The sequence below is a fragment of the Trachinotus anak genome, unplaced genomic scaffold (genome assembly GCF_046630095.1).
Source record: "Trachinotus anak isolate AG129_WGS33_773 ecotype Australia unplaced genomic scaffold, CSIRO_AGI_Tana_v1 ptg000012l, whole genome shotgun sequence".
Lineage (NCBI taxonomy): Eukaryota > Metazoa > Chordata > Actinopteri > Carangiformes > Carangidae > Trachinotus > Trachinotus anak.
In genome coordinates, this window is record NW_027273863.1 from 21,393,384 (window position 1) to 21,411,389 (window position 18,006).

The following is an 18,006-nucleotide window of genomic DNA, read 5'->3' on the forward strand; positions in this document are numbered from 1 at the left end:
GTTGTTACACTGTATTAATTAATTATATAGTAGCCTACACTGAAAGTTACGTCTGGCAGCATCAATGTATTAAATATTACATGTGTGACATTAGACTAACCTGTTCTTCGAACCAGGTGTCAGCTTATTTTTACAATTAGCAAGCAGCAAGCTAACACAGCTCCAAAGTAACGTCACTGTGTTGCATGCTTTGATGTCTGCAAACACTTTATTATCAGATAATGTGGGTCAGTAGTTCACAGAAAATTAGATTAGCATATAAAAAAATGGTGGTCATTCTGTTAACACTGTTAATCTGTAATAATTACTTTTCCAGCCCTTTGTAAAATGTCAGGGTCAATAACGATGCAGAAACATGTCATAAAAATGTGTTGGCTGAACCAGGTTTTAGCTTGTTTTTTTGGCTAGCTACACATAAGCTAACTTATTTCAATATAAACTGTCTCCAGATGCTAAAGCCTGCTGTTAATCACGCAATAATTTATTGGCATAAGCTGCATGTGGTGGCCACAACTGCACTAAGCGCAGGTGGCTGTGTTTAGCTAAATGAACTTACCATTAGAGTAACTTGCTGGTCGTTGTGTTTAGCTCGTTCTATCAAATTGAGGCCGTTGTAGAGCAGGTTTTCCATGCAGCCGTGGAAAGTGTTCTTTAAGGTGACTGGTTTCTGAGAAGTGAGGCTCTGGACTGCCCCTAAACTCAGCTATATCGATAGAATGACAGGATTACATGCAAACGTAATAATATACAATAAGTACTTTCAAAATGTAGCCACAGTAGTTTTAAACTTCAATAATTCTTTGGATTCATTAAAAAGTGTGGCCACTGTAGAGTATGTTTTCCAGGCATGTAATGTGTTTTCCTGGTTGTACTGTATGTGCATCTCTGTGTTTGTATGCGTGTATATTCTGTATTCTGTGTAATCCCACCTGTTCGATGCCCCAGTGGCTGAACTCCGCAGGGATCTGAACCCTCTCAGTGTGCTTGTCTACAGTGAGGTTAAGGTGAGCGCTCCGCCTCTCCAGTACTACATGGTGCCAATACTGATCATCTAACAGGCTGCCGAGGGAGGCAAGACGCTGGGGCTCAGAGGATGAAGTCCCACCTGAAACAGAAGAGATGGAGGAGGAGAGTACTTAGACATAAAAACAGGATTTTCTAATCTTGCTATAAATATTGTTTTCCATTGTTTTATATGACCTGGTGCTAAGAGAAGTGAAGACCAGCCAAATAAAGTCATCTCTACTGTTGTGAATACTCTAGTTTTGTCAGCATCCCACAGAGAGGATCACACCGAGGCCACCATCCCTCATCTCATAAGGGACTACTGGATATCTGCATACTTGAATTTGAGAACTGAAGCCAAATATGTGATAAAGCCTAATCTGAAAAACTGCAGAGGAAACATGGTGGGACATCATTAATGATAGATGAGCACCAGCAGGTCCAAATTAGTGGATGCATTTCTGCATCCGACAAAAAAAAAGGGAGACAAACTTTGTGTATCTGCTGAGAGAGGGAACTGTAGAAAGATCAGTCATTAAAAATGTATTAGATATTCTTCAGGGAGAGAGAATCCCAGCATCAGAGAGGCAAACACAGACAGTTTGGAAGATGATGGACATGTGTATCTTTGATATTCCAGCCCATTTTGTGAGCAGCTCGGGTGAGAAAACACAACTTAATTTGAGGAAAGAAAGTTAGGATGTGGACCTCATGATGAAGTGGAAGCCTGATGTGTCACAACACAATCATTGTGATGAGTTATTTAATCACAGTCTGGGCGAGTGGAAAGAGACAGTGCAATCAATATGAGAGGAAGGATGGCAAGACTTAAAAACACATAAGAGCGCTTTACTGGCTTTGATTAATTGAATAATTATTATGTTATTGGAGGCGTAGAATAGAAGGAGAGGACTGTATAATTGAGTGCTTCATTGGATGAGTGATTTGATTACTTGGTGAATGGCTGAGAAGAGAAAGCAGGAATCAATATGAGAGATCAGAGGGAAGGCAAATAGTAAATGAATTGATATTAATATACAGAGTTCTTTCTCTCTCTCTCTCTCTCTCTCTCTCTCTCTCTCTCTCTCTCTCTCTCTCTCTTTCTCTCTCGCTCTCCCTATCTCTCTCTCTCTCTCTCCCTGTCATAATTTTTTCAGTCTTTTCATTTTTTTGGACCAATTGAGGAAAAACTGTGGAGAGGAATATGAAACAGCAACTCTGTCCCCTGTGTAAAAGCTACTGTCAGTGAGTCCTTGAGCAAGACTGTTATATGAATTGAGTTGGGGGTCACCAGGAATCAATAGGTCACTTCCTGATGGGAGCGTGAATGTGCACCGAAAATATTAACAAGCAATGGGTCAGCAGTTATGAAAAATGTAAAGATTAGTGTGATATTGGCACAGAAGGGAGGTCATGGGATCTCAAAAATCAAAACATATTTAATCTTTGGAGCATGAATGTGCACAGAAAAGTTCAAAGTGGTGTGTTTACAAGATATGCTGTTCTTGATAGCTCCTCATTGACGTGCTTGGAGCTCCACAAAAGCCTAGAAAGCCAGACTGTGGCTGTAAATCAGGACGAGTAAGACGATACAAGGAAGTCTGCTGCTGAACGAGAGCGAGCATGCTCAGCAAAATCTAAAATAAATAATGGATAAAAAAGCTGTTAATGAATATAGCATGTTCTTTTTCAATGTTGAGGAGGGTCGGGATGGATGTGTTGGCCTCATTCTTGCAGCTTCTGCTGAACACTTTCTGCTTTTTCCCTCCCAAGTAGCACAGTGTCATATCCTGTCGACAATTTCATCACAGCTGTTCACTAAATCTGATTACACTGCAAGACAGTGGCGGTCTTTATGGGGAGTTGCTGTAATCAGTTGTAAACATCATTGTCAAAGTGTACACACAGTTTGGAAAAGCAAATAATTTTACACCGATTTACACGGATTCCCACGACTGTGTCTGGTCTCTTATTTCTCAGGTTTGTATCTCATAAGGCCTGTGTGGTGTGATGACCAGCAGGCTGGTCATTATAAGATAAAAAATGTCCCTGCCCGTTGTAGTGTTTTTGGTGTGTCAGTAAAATCTCTTTTAGTCTTTTACATAAGGCCTTTGTGAGTCTATGATCTTTGGTGAGTATGAAATTGCAACTACTGGCAACAGCAGAGGACATAAGCAAGACTGATACAAATGTAATGCGACAACTATCTATTATCATCATCCTACAACTGTTATCAGGTCAAGTTTTGATATTTTTTATTATTTTGATTATATGATACTATTTTGATTTCAAATACATATCATCATGGCTAAATGCACAATATGTAATTTTCTGCAGCTCGGGGTCTCTCAGTCAAAATAATAACAAAAGAAGGACTTTGGGGACGTTGTGAAGTTGCATGGGGTTGTGGGAATTGTTGTCTTCACCACCATTGGTGTCACTGCAGTCGGTTAGGATTTCTTTAGTCTTAGTTGTTCAGGAGGTTTTTTTACTATGGAACAAGTAGTACCTAGCTTGTTTTTCTGATAACTTCAGATCCAGACGTCCAATGACTAAAATCCTTAATCCAGTTAAAATATATAGTTTAAAATGACCAAGCTCTAAATATTACATCATAAAAATGTAGCTTACACTGGTTAAATATCTCTTTTGACCGCTTCTGGCAGAGAAAATGTATAACCTAATTAAAATTATGGATATCTCTAGGATTGAAAATTGCTGGAAACAAACATTGCTGGGGATAATGTAAGCACACAACTCAACAAAATATATAACATCATACAATCAGGTCTAGTCGTCTTTAGACATTTTAACTCAGAAAGGTTAGATGTGATTATATCCTTAATCAAAACGATGCCTTTGATTACAGCTAAGATCAAGCACTGGGGCAGGACACACCGGCATATTTGTTTTCTTACAATTACTTAAGTGACAAGAGTAAGAAGGACTGTCTGAGTTATGAGACACAATACACTGACCTGACATTTTGATGAATAGAAAGCAGAGAGGAAAAAGGGTTGGTTTTGAATAGCAGACATAAATCTTAAAAAACCAGCTCTTTAGACAGCAACAGGCAGACTGAATGGAGTTCAATGTCTGCAGTGAAAAGCTTCTTCAATCTAGTTACTGTACCTGGTTATCTAAAATTATCACTGAGCAAAGATCATGTAACAAAGGGTAAATCACCCTTTGTTACATGATCTTTACATGATTTTGGTTTGATCTATCACACAAGATTGAATTACATGGAATAAAACAAGGGCAATGTTTCGACAAGACCCTTATTTTGAAAAAAAAACATCTCACTTGAAAAATTTGGTGAACAAATGATAAAATAATCTACGGTATGGAAACGATGGTTTACTGTACATGACGAGACAAAACTGAACTGCACGGGAGTCGACACTGACGGAAAACGATTTAATGCGTTAGTTTTCTGTCAGTGTTTTGGTCTCTCTCTTCTCCACGACAGAGCTGCTGTTTCTGTTTCTGTGCAGGGCTGTTACTCAGAGTTGCCTCATAAAGCAAACCGCAATATGTTCAGACCAGACCTGGATGCGTTAGTGTTAGCAGAGCAGAGCGGAGCAGGCCATGCATGAGCTCAGGGTCAGTGCACACAGCAGATGACTCAAATTACACAATCAGTAACCTAAAAAGCCAATGTACAGAAAATGAGGGAGGGAGGGAGAGTGACAAATAACAAGAGAAGAAAGATGAAGGGTATCAGACCATGAAAACAGAGGAGAAAAGGGTGAAGAATTGCAGTAGCATATGCAAGAGACCAAAATCCACAAGAATATCAAAGGAAACAACAACAAAATCACAAGATAGAAAGATATAGTTGAAAAAGACAAAAGGCTTCTTTTAATATGAAATAAATAAAGTAATGGGAAGCAAAAAAGAAAAGAAAAGACAAAAAATAATGAGTTGAGAGAGATACAGAAACAAAGAGAGAAAAGCCTGTTTGGGTTCTCACAGCAAAAAAAGTGCTCATACAAAACTCTCTTCTATCATTCCAGTGGATGGCTTTAATTTCCTCTCTCTGAGCTGCAGTCTCTCCTCACGGTGACACTGCCTTTCTTTGACTATAACATGGCACAGCCTTTCATTATTGTAGAACAGTCACACTGTGCTTTGTTTAAGCTGACACTGACTCTCCTTGCGACACATTTCCACAGGAAACAGAAGATGTGGCTGGGGTTTAGTTACGAGAGGCATTTAAATCAAATGTTTCAGGTTTGATCGGCTCAGTCAAATGTGGGTGTGGTTTAGTGACTACAGCAGTGCTGCAGTGAAAGCAGAAGGACAGGAGGCAGACAGGAGAGACATGAATATATTAGACCTAACCACCATGCTCTTTTGAAAATGTCAACAATGTTTTTGCCAACTAATCTCCAGACACACACCTCTGACCCATGATAATGCTCTGCTGCTAGTTTTATATGATGGGCTGTTTTACCTACCTCTCCACAATCATATTTAAAGGTCTCATATTGTATAAAGTGAGATGTCCATGTATTTTTTGATTATAAAGCAGGTCTATGTTCTATATTAATACTGTGAAAATATCAAAGTGCTCAGTCCGTAGAGAAATATGCACAGCCCGTATTCAGACACTGAGCCTTAAAAAGACCCGTCAGGACTTCTGTAACTTTGTGATGTCACAACAAAGCAGTCACTGCTCTCAATGCCCCAAGCCCACCTCCCCTGGACCCACCGTTCAACCTTGCAGGATTTGGTTTCTCTGAGTGCTTATCTGAAATCTGCTGTATTTTTATTCGATCATTACGAAAACAGTCAGCCAATCAGAAGAGAGGCTAAGAGCTTCTCTTTTGATTGGCTCACCGACCTGTTGTCACTTCAGTTTCAAAGAGAAGCCTGAGAGAGGAGATGTAAAACTACATTGAGATTGTTTTGAAAAATTACAAATATATATTTTTACAGTTATCAAAACTGTAAAATATGGGACCTTTAATTACATACATTTCTCTGTACACCCCCAAGTTGAAGGCATTAAGAGCATTAAGATATTAAAAGCATTTTAAGGTTTACGCAAAAGCATTTTTTACACGTATTTTGCATATAACAAACAATAATTAAACAACTGACACAAGGAAACAGGATTTGAACTTTAAGTGACAAATTGTTTTTGTCTCTCTTAAAGGTGCACGTCCTTTTCTTAGAGCGTTGTTGTCTGTCTTTGTAGGACTCAGTCTTTCAGCAAGAGTTATAAAGCACTTTAATACAGTTAGAAGAAAAGGTAGAAAGAGATAGATGAGAGAAGGAGGGAGAGGGAGAAGCAGATGGAGGAAAGAGTGCTTTCAAAGATGTGAAATAGAGAAAGAGAGAGAGGAGGCCAAGAGAAGAGCCATATGGTGATGATTCAGCATGGCAGCCTGACAACCTCTGGTTTAACCCCGTTTACACACACACACACACACACACACACACACACACACACACACACACACACACACACCACTCTGTATAGACAGTAAGGCATTTGTGTTGTCCCTCAGAGTCCAGCCCTAACACATGCTACAGTAAACGGGAACCATCCATCACAGCTGTAACTAGACAGAGATGCAGCAGCAGAGTCTGAGCCAAGATTTAAACCAATCATGTGGCTGCGTGCATGTCGGCCACCTCACCCAATCAAAACCAATCTAAAGTTGTTCCACAGAGTTTATATTCTCCTGGACCTGATACACACATTTTTGTGACCATAAAGTAATTCACATATTACAAGTAACAAAATGTGTCCTTGCTGATCAAATTTCTTCAGCTGAGAGTTTCCATCAGAAAACAGGGGACACATCTGGCAGATTATACAGATGGAAATGACATTCATGTGTTTATCTGCAACATTTTCATTTTTTCATTTTTTCTGAAAATGTCAACAATAAAATCTTCTGAAGCCTGGCATTTCTCCTAATAATGCTAGACTTGATTTAGGTACCTTTATCTCCCACTCCTTCCACAGATAAACCTGGTATCTATACAGTGTTACTCCACAGTGCAGCAGACATCAGTATCTATAAATAGATGTCATTATCTGTAATTGGATGTCAGTGTCTGGTGTGCTGTACCTTGTCTGAGCAGCAGCTGTAGCTTTCCTCTCTCTAACTCCAGACTGAGGCTGAGTCCTTCCTGTCCCTCTGCTCGGAGCAGTGTCCCAGCATTCTTCAGGGTTTTAAACTTCAGAGAGACGACTTCTTTGGACGTCCTCCTTGGGCTGGGACTGAACCTGTAGACCAGACCACTGCTGCCACTGTCAAAACTCACCACATCAGAAGCTGCACAACAAAGAGGGAGACAGTGATAAGGACTTTGTGTGTGTTACATGATGATGACATTTGTATTCTGTTTAGCACATAAAATGTAGTACCCTCAGTCTAGCTGGGAATTTGTGATGAGGCGAGGTGAGCAGTGTGTGCGTGTGTGTGTGTTTGTGAAGGAGAGATTAGGTGTAAAGACTCTCTGAACCTCCCGACTGTGAACCGTGTGAATCCTAAAAGAACAGGGACAGACTTAAACATCGATTGAAATTTCCAAATCAACACAGAGCCTCAAACACAAGCTCACAATCTCTCTAACAAGTTCACATCAGTGTATACGTTTTACTAACCGGTGCAGTTCCTGCTGTCTGCAGATACAAAGGTGCAGCAGATATATGTGCTCTGTCACATATGCTACATGTGCAATGATGCAAAAGTTTGTCTGAGTGAAGATTGGTGGCACAACTGCAAAGTAACTGCAGCTCACATTTTCCGCACAGAGACTGATTTTTGGCAGACTAATGTGGCGACCTCCTGTTCACCTGCCTATAAAAGGCACTTCCTGTCACTCATGTTCTCTCTCTCTCCCTCTCTTTACAGGCATCACTTACCCACATCTGTATTTTTCATGCACACATCATACATTTCACACTGACCTACTGACACATGCTGTAGGATTTTCATTTGCAATTATATTTTTATTGCTTTTTCCTGTTAGATAAATACTTGTGTTTAATGTTAACATGGTGCATCTCCCTCCTTGTCATGGCTGTAAGAGCCAGGCTGTGACTCTAATATGTCACTAACCAAATTAAATATGCGCATATTGTACATACACACATAAGATTTGAAGGTTCAGCCAATCACAAGCTACATGGCAATGTAACAACAATGGCAAAAAGCTTCACTGTTTACATCTGACTGCAAACAGTGGTGCTTAGCAATTCGACAAGTTAGCAATAAAATGAGAACGTCTATTCTCCATCCAATCCTGTTCCCTAGAAATTATGTGTATACACAATTAATTTGCACCAAATGCCCTTAACAAATAAATTTGAAGGGAACATAATGCCGGTCTAATTACATTTTCTATCATAATATAATTGGGAAATGTTGATAATTCACGATTCTGGCAAGTTGCAAAAAATGTTCATATTGAACATATCAGTCAATGTCAATCAGTATATGTATTTCATGTTTTTGTGCCCTTTATCTGTGATACATTCTGTGTAAAAAGGCTTTTAATCTTCACTCAACAAACTAAACTGACAATTAACTGTTTTACTGTCTTACATTTTTTTTTTTAAACGGAGACAGAGGGTGTGATATTTGTTAATTTCAATTACAATTAATAAATTGCAGTTATATTAAAAATCTGTTGTGAAACATTAAAAAAAAGAACCTGAATGAGTTAAACATATGTTTTTGTTGCTGAAAACACGGTGTGAGGTGGGTTTATTTTCATTGTTTTGATGCCAGAGTTAATACAGAGAAAATCAGTTGTAAAATAGGAAAAATAGAAACGGAACCACTTGCACTTTTGACACAATATGTTTTATATCTTAGGGGAGAAAGGTGTATAACATAGCTACCAGTGTTGATAACAGAGGCCAGAATTAAAATGTGACGAAGGTGACACAGCTGGCAGCAAACCTTTGTGTTTCTTATATGAAAATATGAAACACACACAACAAAATGAAACCAGTTAAAATGAGAGGGCGATACTGTGTAAAAATCAAAATGTGCACACACAATATCAGTTTCCTGGAGGCCTACCTCCAAGCTTCAGCACTACAAGGTATTTTTAGACAAGTGGCTTTTATGAAAAACACTTTGTTATTCTTGGGGAAATTATGAATTATGAAGTTATTACATATTTACATGCAGTTCTATGGAAAAACTTGATATCTATTGAATTGGTAACTTTCTCTTCAATTGATCATTTTAAATAATTCAGCTGGATAAAAGTTGTACATTAATATGCACCATCTTTACTTATCTTTACTTTACTACTGGTCAGTCCAATATAAAAGATAAGACTTACTATAAGGACATCCGTAATTCTCCAGCCGCAGTCCGATCCGCCCGCTGGGGTTCCAGCCCAGAGGAATGAGGCGGAGGAAGCGAGCGATTGCCGGCTGCTGCAGTTTGTACTGAACCACACTGTCTGCGTTGCTGTTCCCTGGAAAAGACTGAAAACACACAAACAAGGATGACACCTTCACTGACTGTGTTCAGTTTACATGAAAAGGCCATCAGACATCAGAATCAGAATCAGAATCAGAATCAGAATCAGTTTTATTGCCAAGTATGTTTTCACATACAAGGAATTTTTTCTGGTGATTGGTGCAATTGATCAGCAACAGTGGGGCTCTCTAGCCTTGTTGATGAGGCTAATAGCAGATGGGAAGAAGCTATTTTTGTGGCGAGAGGTTTTGGTCCTGAAGGACCGCAGCCTCCTGCCAGAGGGGAGTGACTCAAAGAGTTTGTGTCCAGGGTGGGAGGAGTCAGCTACAATCTTCCCTGCACGCCTCAGAGCCCTTGAGGCGTACAGGTCCTGGAGGGACGGAAGATTGCAGCCAATCACCTTCTCAGCAGAGTGGATGATACGCTGCAGTCTGTTATTGTCCCTCTCCGTGGCAGCAGCGTACCAGATGGTGATGGAGGAGGTGAGGATGGACTCGATGATGGAGGTGTAGAAGTTCACCATCATAGTCCTTGGCAGGTTGAACTTCTTCAATTGCCTCAGGAAATACATCCTCTGCTGAGCTTTTTTGATGAGGGAGCTGATGTTTAGCTCCCATTTGAGATCCTGTGTGATGGTGGTTCCCAAGAAGCGAAAATGCTCCACGGTAGCCACGGGGGAGTCACACAGGGAGATGGGGGTGGGTGGGGCTGGGCTCTTCCTGAAGTCCACTATCATTTCCACTGTCTTCAGAGCGTTTAGCTCTAGGTTGTTCTGCCTGCACCAGGTCACCAGACGCTCAGTCTCCCACCTGTAGGCAGACTCATCGCCATCAGAGATGAGTCCAATGAGAGTGGTGTCGTCTGCAAACTTCAGGAGCTTGACAGACTGATGGCTGGAGGTGCAGGTGTTGGTGTACAGGGAGAAGAGCAGAGGAGAAAGAACGCAGCCTTGTGGGGATCCAGTGCTGATGGTCTGGGAGTCAGACACGTGCTTTCCTAGCTTCACATGCTGCCTCCTGTCAGACAGGAAGTCGGTGATCCACCTGCAGGTGGAGTCAGGCACGCTCAGCTGGGAGAGCTTGTCCTGCAGCAGAGCCGGGATGATGGTGTTGAAGGCAGAGCTGAAGTCCACAAACAGGATCCTGGCATAGGTCCCTGAGGAGTCCAGGTGCTGGAGGATGAAGTGGAGAGCCATGTTGACGGCGTCGTCTACAGACCTGTTGGCTCTGTAGGCGAACTGCAGGGGGTCCAGGAGTGGGTCATGAATAAAGACCACTACTTCCTCCCACTTTCATCTTCAGTCCAGTGACTAACCGCTGACCCCCCTGACACAAATCTGACAGGCATCATTTCCTGTGGAATAAGCAATTAACACAATGTATTGCTGAGGCTGACATGGGTTGTGCTGGTATTTGGTCATAAAGATAAGTATTAAGCCAATGAATGGAACCTTTATGTTGTCTCCAGCAGGACCACTTTACCATCCGACTACGTTGTATACTTGTTTGCTATCTCAGTCCAACTGTGTGCTAAAAGATTACATCAATGGCAACAACTGGAGTATCAGGATAGAAAGTTGTAGCAACAGGAAGAATTGAAAGGAGAGTGACTCAAGTGACAAATAGTGAATCAACGAGTGATCTCCCCCCATCCAACAAAAAAGAAAATTAAGCTTCCCCTGCTTTCAGTTCAATCCTGAAGGTTTGGTTGTTATCATTAAAATAAAAAGTGCTTTGAGAACTTCTCATTTGGCCTCTGTATTGTTACAGGGTTGGATGTGGACTGCCAACATTTTGGAGATTTTACAGTGGGCCATGAGCTGGAAAATGTCGGGAACCACTGGTGTAGACGGACAAGAAATGTGAGGAGAGAGAGCAGGATACACAAATCAAACCATGATATGCAACCTGGCCACTTGATACACTAGACAAACTAAAGCTTTAACTTGATGATGGTGTTAGATAATCAGTCAGGGAATAAGAAAAAGGAAGGGACCAGTGTGTCTGAACCAAATTCAAGGGCAATCCATCCAGTAGTTCTCATACATTTCAACTGCAAATGTCAACTTCATGGTGGCGATAGAGGGAAAATCAGATGATCAGTTATCCTCTGGGGACCATGAATATCTGTCCAAACTTTAATAGCAGTGAGTCCAATAATTGTTTAGACCTAAGTGGTGGATCAACAGACTGACATTGCCAGTTATAGTCACGCTGCATAGTGTGGCTATAATTACCCTCCTATTTTTATGACATAATTATCTTGATGAACAATAAACAGTCTGTTTACAAGATGTGGAGAATGAACATGAAACTGATCGGTTTCCCTCCTTCTGACTCCGGGCTGAATGCCTGATGCATCGCTCTCTTCATCTCTTTCCATCTCTCCCATCTGGGTATCTATCCTAATTACATCCCTCCCTTGAAGTTGACATGCAGGTTAACTGGCTCTCCCACTGCTGAATAAAAGCTTAGACACATAATTAACTTATTAATTCCTCTGGAATCATGAGAGACTGGAGCTGGATCTCCTCGTATGATGAAAAGAGAAGCTTGGTTTGTGTAACTTATAATGATAGTTTGTTTATGTGTGTTTGTGTGTGTGTACATGGATTTCTGTGGCTGTGCAGTATTAAAGGGCGTACAGACATCTCCTGTGTTCACACTGTTAATTGCGATCCATATTTTTTCAATAGTCAATTCACACATAGATGTTTCCTGTGCAATGGGGAAAAAAAACATTTGTAAACAATGGCATGTGACAAAAGTCTTTGCATCTCATCTTCAACTGAAAAGCATCTTCATTTCAAGTTTTGTCCAATTTCTAGTCATTTCTTTATACAAAATAGTGACATAGTAAAAGAAAAAGAGAACAAAGATATATACAGTTACATTATTCCCTACAGTTCAAAAGAAAGAAAAATGGGAAGAAAAACAATAAAAGAAAAAGAAAAAAACTTCCCCTCACTGTTTTTCCGCCCAGTAAGATGACGGCAGTAGCCCAGTATGTTGTGGTTAATCCACCAGCCCTGCCATCAACTTTTTCCTCTGACAGCTTCTTTAAGCCTGCCACACAGACGCTCATAAACACTTTGAAATGTGAGTGGGATTGTGCACAGTTTATGTAGAGTGTCAGGTCCACATGTTTTTAAGCTGTGAGAAGCTGTTCTCTGCTCTCAGTGAGAAGATCCTCAGTGCTGAGATTAGCTGGATTCTCTCTATATGAGGAAATTGCCTCGGCTTGGCTCCTAATCACAAGCTCCTCTCTGAACGACTGTAACAAATGTGGTTTTACTCTGGATGTGTCTATGCTCACTGTGGGTTAATATTCCATGTTTTTCCATGTTTGTTGCACGACCTGATTTGGTACTGGACTCACTGAGAGCATTGCAGGTAAAAAAAAAAAAAAAAATCAACTATTAATTAAACATATTTTGACAGGATTCATCACTGTGTTTGCTCTCTACACAAACAGGATCAAAACTATTTAGTATTCCGGTGTGTGTTACAGAACCATGTACCTCTGTGGGTCAAACAAGTCCAATACGACATTTATGTGTTGAGAAAACACTGACGGGAAGTGCTGGGTCTACTAGGAGGTGATGCCTCTGCTGCCCCCCTGATGATTTCTTTTTTATCAGTTCTTGACATAACAGTTTAAAGAAATGATTTATGTCCAGCCTAAATTGCATGTATGTCTGCAACTGGACAACACACCATTTATGGCTTGTAACTTATGAAACCACTAATTTAAATTGTCAGTTCATCCAAAGACTGCAGCAGATAATGTCATACATCAGTGTAAATTCAACCTAAAAAGGAGATACAGGAAACATTTATTTTTCCACATTGGCCAGAAGGAAAACTAGCCAGCAAATATTAAACATCTAATTCATAATTTTCTACATGCTGATGGAAACAGTAATTGAAAGGATGCTCAAACTATCCAGAATCACTTGTGAGCTTCTGGTTATCTCACATTGTTGTTAGCTGTTAATAAAAATGTCCTCGAATGAACAGTGAATGTCTTGGCTAATTTGTTTCTTGTTAAAGTGATGAAACCTGACAACAGTGATTCACAAAATTTCAACTTTATTGTGACAGAGGCTTCAATCTCTCGGGACTACGTGAACTTCTGCACAAAATTTAAATTCTTCAACAATTCTTGTTGAAATATTTCTGTCTGGACTAAAATGGCAGACCTGTCTGACATTGCTGCTATCATGGCTACAAAGCATTGAGCATCAAAGTGAATGAGTGAATTGTTTTTCTTACATGAACACCATTTGTTCTCAGGTTTTTATTGTCAGTCTCCTCTCCATATTAAAAATGGCAAACCAATTAAATGCAATGTTGAAAAAGTTAACAGTAAAAAAGACAGAAGGGATTAAAGATGTAGGTAAAAGCACCACAGCTTTGTGTTTTGTTTTTTTCATTTTGTTTTGCTTTTTATTGCTTTTTTTTGGCTTTTTTTTCTACCAAACAAACTGGACTTTATCATTGATTTTAGCCTCCGGACTCCAGTCTGCACTGCATGATCTCAGCCAGGAAAGTACCATTTGGCTGCTCCTCTGTCTTCTTCTTTGTGTCCATCAACAGCAGCAGAAGTGCTTTGGCAAGAGGTCCACACTGTCAGCAGAGCTCTTTCATTTGTTCATCCATTATTAATGAAGAGTCAAAGGCTCCTGATGGCTGTGATTATCTCTGCAGGATGGACTGATCCCTGCAGATCAGTGCTGCTAAACATCATGTCCCCTGTAAATATGACTGTAGTCCAGGAAAATGAGTTGTAATGAACTTGAGGGCTGTTCATTTTTGCATTTATCACCTACACTGCAGTACACTTAAGGTGCTACTGTTCTACTTGTTTATGGTTGGACCGCGGGGCAACCCCATAATCTGGAATGTCCCTGACTGACTGACTGACTGACTGATCATTTTTCCACCTATGGTCAGCCAAGTGCCCTGTGACTGAGTTGGAGTTTCTGGTGCAAACAGGTTCTATTAGCAGGGTGGTGTTTACAGCCTGCAGTGTTGCCAACTTAGCACACTGTTGCTAGATTTAGAGACTTTTTTTCAAACAAACTGAGTATAAACCTGGTAGATGACTGGACTGTGTATAGATGCCAACCTGGGGGCTTAGTGCGACACCTCTTGTCTACCTGTACCAGGCTGCTCCAGGGAAGCGCAGGAGAAAATCAGGATTTGACCATATATTAGGTTTTTCTCGGTTCTTCATGTGTCCTGTTAAACTATATTGTTATAAATTAAATGTTTATCACAGACAATTTATACATTCAGTGTTTTCCTGCCAGTGTGAGAAATTAAAGGACAATACACTTGATTTAGAGGGATAGTAAAGCAATAGTCTGTAATATAGTCATGTCAAACATATGTGCATTTCTACAGTCATTTGTGTATTTTATATTTTGTATTTTTACTAAGCCATAGCTACATGCTGTTGGCCAGAACCAGTCAAGAATGTGAGAATTGTCTCAGGTAAATAATAATAACTGTCACTCAGATAGGGTGTATATTCCCCTGAGAAAGTCTTGTTTCCTGTATGTTTGAAATGGTTGATGTGCTTGTTAAATACATCTGAGATAAACAGTGAGGAAACATCACCCTGTCATTCTTATTATTTGTCAACGCATTATTTATGGGTATAACAGCTGTTTTGAATGTCACATTAATGTGACAGCCCTGTGGGACAAATAAGCGATTCACTGCTTTAGAGAAAAACTGTACGCGACATACTGTTACTGTCTGCTGTTGTTGAACAACTGCTGTGTGGGACTGTGTTTAGACAGAGGATAGCACTATGTGAAATAAAATGAATTTTAAAAATGAAGCCTAATTATCCATTTCAAGAAAACAACAGGCCTCCAACAAAAAGGACAGCAGGGTTGTTGGCAGACAGTTGAACATTTTCAGTTGGTTATTTGTTACTGTTTTAAGGTCTCAGGTTTTGTACTATTTATCACAGCAGACTGTTTTGGCAGTATATACTCCATTATGGACTCACCCCTATACTGTCCTCCTGTCTGTACTGTTTCCAGTTGTGTCCCGTGTCACTGAACATCAGTAGGTACGACAACAGCCAATCAGAGCTGCCATATCGGCCCTGGGTAGCAACAGCGGTGATCTTGGTCCGCTCACCCAGGTCGACCTCCAACCACTGATACCTGTCTGAGGTGAGAGGGGACCAACCTCCAGCTCCTGCAGAGAGTGAACATTAAAGAAAGGTCTAAAATGAAATGTAAGTTGTAATGAGCTTTTAAGTCACCAGTGTGTGTGCGTGTGTGTATGTTTGTGTGTGTGTGTGTGTGTGTGTGCGTGTGTGTATGTTTGTGTGTGTGTGTGTGTGTGTGTGTGTGTGTGTGTGTGTGAGGAATAAATTGCTTGACCTTTAAGCCTTTCCTAACATCACATTTTGTTGTAACAGAGCCAGAATAAAGCACATTTTTGCAATACAACACACAACAGTTTAAAACCTATTTCGGTGTAACAGATAAACGCTGTGTTGTGTATTTTCCTTGTTGTGCTGAAACAGAGAGCTGGTTGAATTTCAAGATCCTGCCAGAGTTTTTTAATTTAGATGACTGACTGAAAAGAATCCGCGGGAGTCAGATTGCTGGTGTGTTTTACACAGAATAGTAAATTCACAAACTCAAAAGAATGCAAACCTCTGCCAACTCTGAACAGTTTTCCAATTTCCAAACCTGCAGCCTTCACAGCTTTTTATGCTTGTTCAATTATCATCTGTCTTTAGACTTCGATTTTTTTTTTTTTTTTTTTGAGAAAAAAGCAGTTTGTTCAGCAGACATTCTGGGTGACAGACTTTCTCACATTCTCACTCACTTTCCCAGCACACAAATTCCCCATATGTGACCAAAATGTGACCTCTAACCTGTAATCTTAACTCACATTATACATCAATGGGTTGCACAATGAAATGCAGCGTAGCCCCCACCTTACACATGGTCACCAAATGTATGAATGAGACAAACATTTTAAATCAAAATAGAAAAAATAAAATAAAATTGGCAACTTTAGCTGCTGTTAAATGAGACTGCATTTATTCAATAAAGCATGCAAATGGCTTAAATAGGACAAAGACAGCTGGCAGCTCTGGTGCAAGTATCACATATTTGCTAAGTAGAGTGTCAGTCGTTTGCAGATTTTTGGTCATTAGCCAAAATACTTTAATTTTAACCTGATGATGGTGCTGTTGAGTAAAGTTGTGACGATTCATCCTGAGGAGAACGTGAATGTTTGTATCTCATCGCCGTCTGTCTAATAGCTGTTGAGACTTTTCACTTAAAACCACAAATGCCAGTGCATCTATTTAGGCATTTGGACCTACTAATGATCAGATCACCAAAGAAAAATTTTCATGGCAACCTGTTCAATAAAAAAAACATTTTGTAATGAAGCGATGCTTGAACATGCCACTATCCCTCATGCTGTGATTTCTATGTAAACTTCAAACCACCGGAGTGTCTGAGCCTGCTCTCAGTGATGGGAGAATCATTTCATTCTTTCTGTGGCAGTTGTAGAGGAAGCCTTTCTTTTTAATCTTTATGAAAATAAAACATTTTCTGCCCTCAAGACTCTCCTGACATCCTCTTGGCAAGATCCTAAACTATCTTCTTTGACCTCAGCGCTGAAACGTTCACCAGTTAATTTAATATTATTGTGTGTCGCCTTATTATATTTCCCAAACAAAACATCGATAAGAGGTTGCGCTGCCATGCATCGCTGAGTTACACAGAATGCAGCACCATTTTCATCCTTTTCCACATATAGCATTACTAAGAGGCTGCGGCGTGATCTATTGATTAGTTCTACAGTTTGCCCGCAAGTCTGCAGCCTTTGCTATATAAAATATCATCAATGAGAGGTTGTGGTGCCAAGCATTGATTAGTTTTACAGTAGCCCTGCAGGCTCCTTTCCCATGTTACATATCACCACTAAAGAGCAGTGTTGTAACATATTGATCTGTTGTATTCTGGGCAAGTAAGCTGAGAAAATAAAAACAGGGCATTGGAATGGATACGTTGATTAGTTTAAATAAACGCATGGTTTTTCAATAGATTGGAAGAGTTTCCTTTGTGTAGTATTGTATAGTGTTGACTAGCTGCACATCATGCAAGTAGAAAAGTGCCTTATACTAAAATATTTTGAATAAAGGCTGTGGAGCATGTTATTGATTAGCCATATGCAAGATATTTGACGTTAAAGTTGCCTGTGTTTTCAGATACAGAGACAACTGAGAGAGAAGTATCTCTCTCTCTCTCTCTCTCTATCTCTCTCTCTGTGTGTGTGTGTGTGGGGGAAAGTGCTTTGTCAGGCCAAAGTGGTGCACCAGATGGACGCTTCTGAAGAAGAGGGCTGCTCACCTATGTCCCACTGAGCACACGTGCACGCACACACACACTCACACACACACTCACACACACACACACAGAACAGTATAAACATACACAACCACCCATACAGAATAAAAAAGAGGAGAGACACAAATATTGGACATT

At 40.2% G+C, this 18,006-nt stretch overlaps 1 pseudogene; it reads right to left on the reverse strand.

The window, feature by feature from the left end:
* The window catches only part of LOC139629172 (contactin-associated protein-like 4), a 102,567-nt pseudogene that overhangs the window by 47,153 nt on the left and 37,408 nt on the right, over positions 1-18,006 (reverse strand).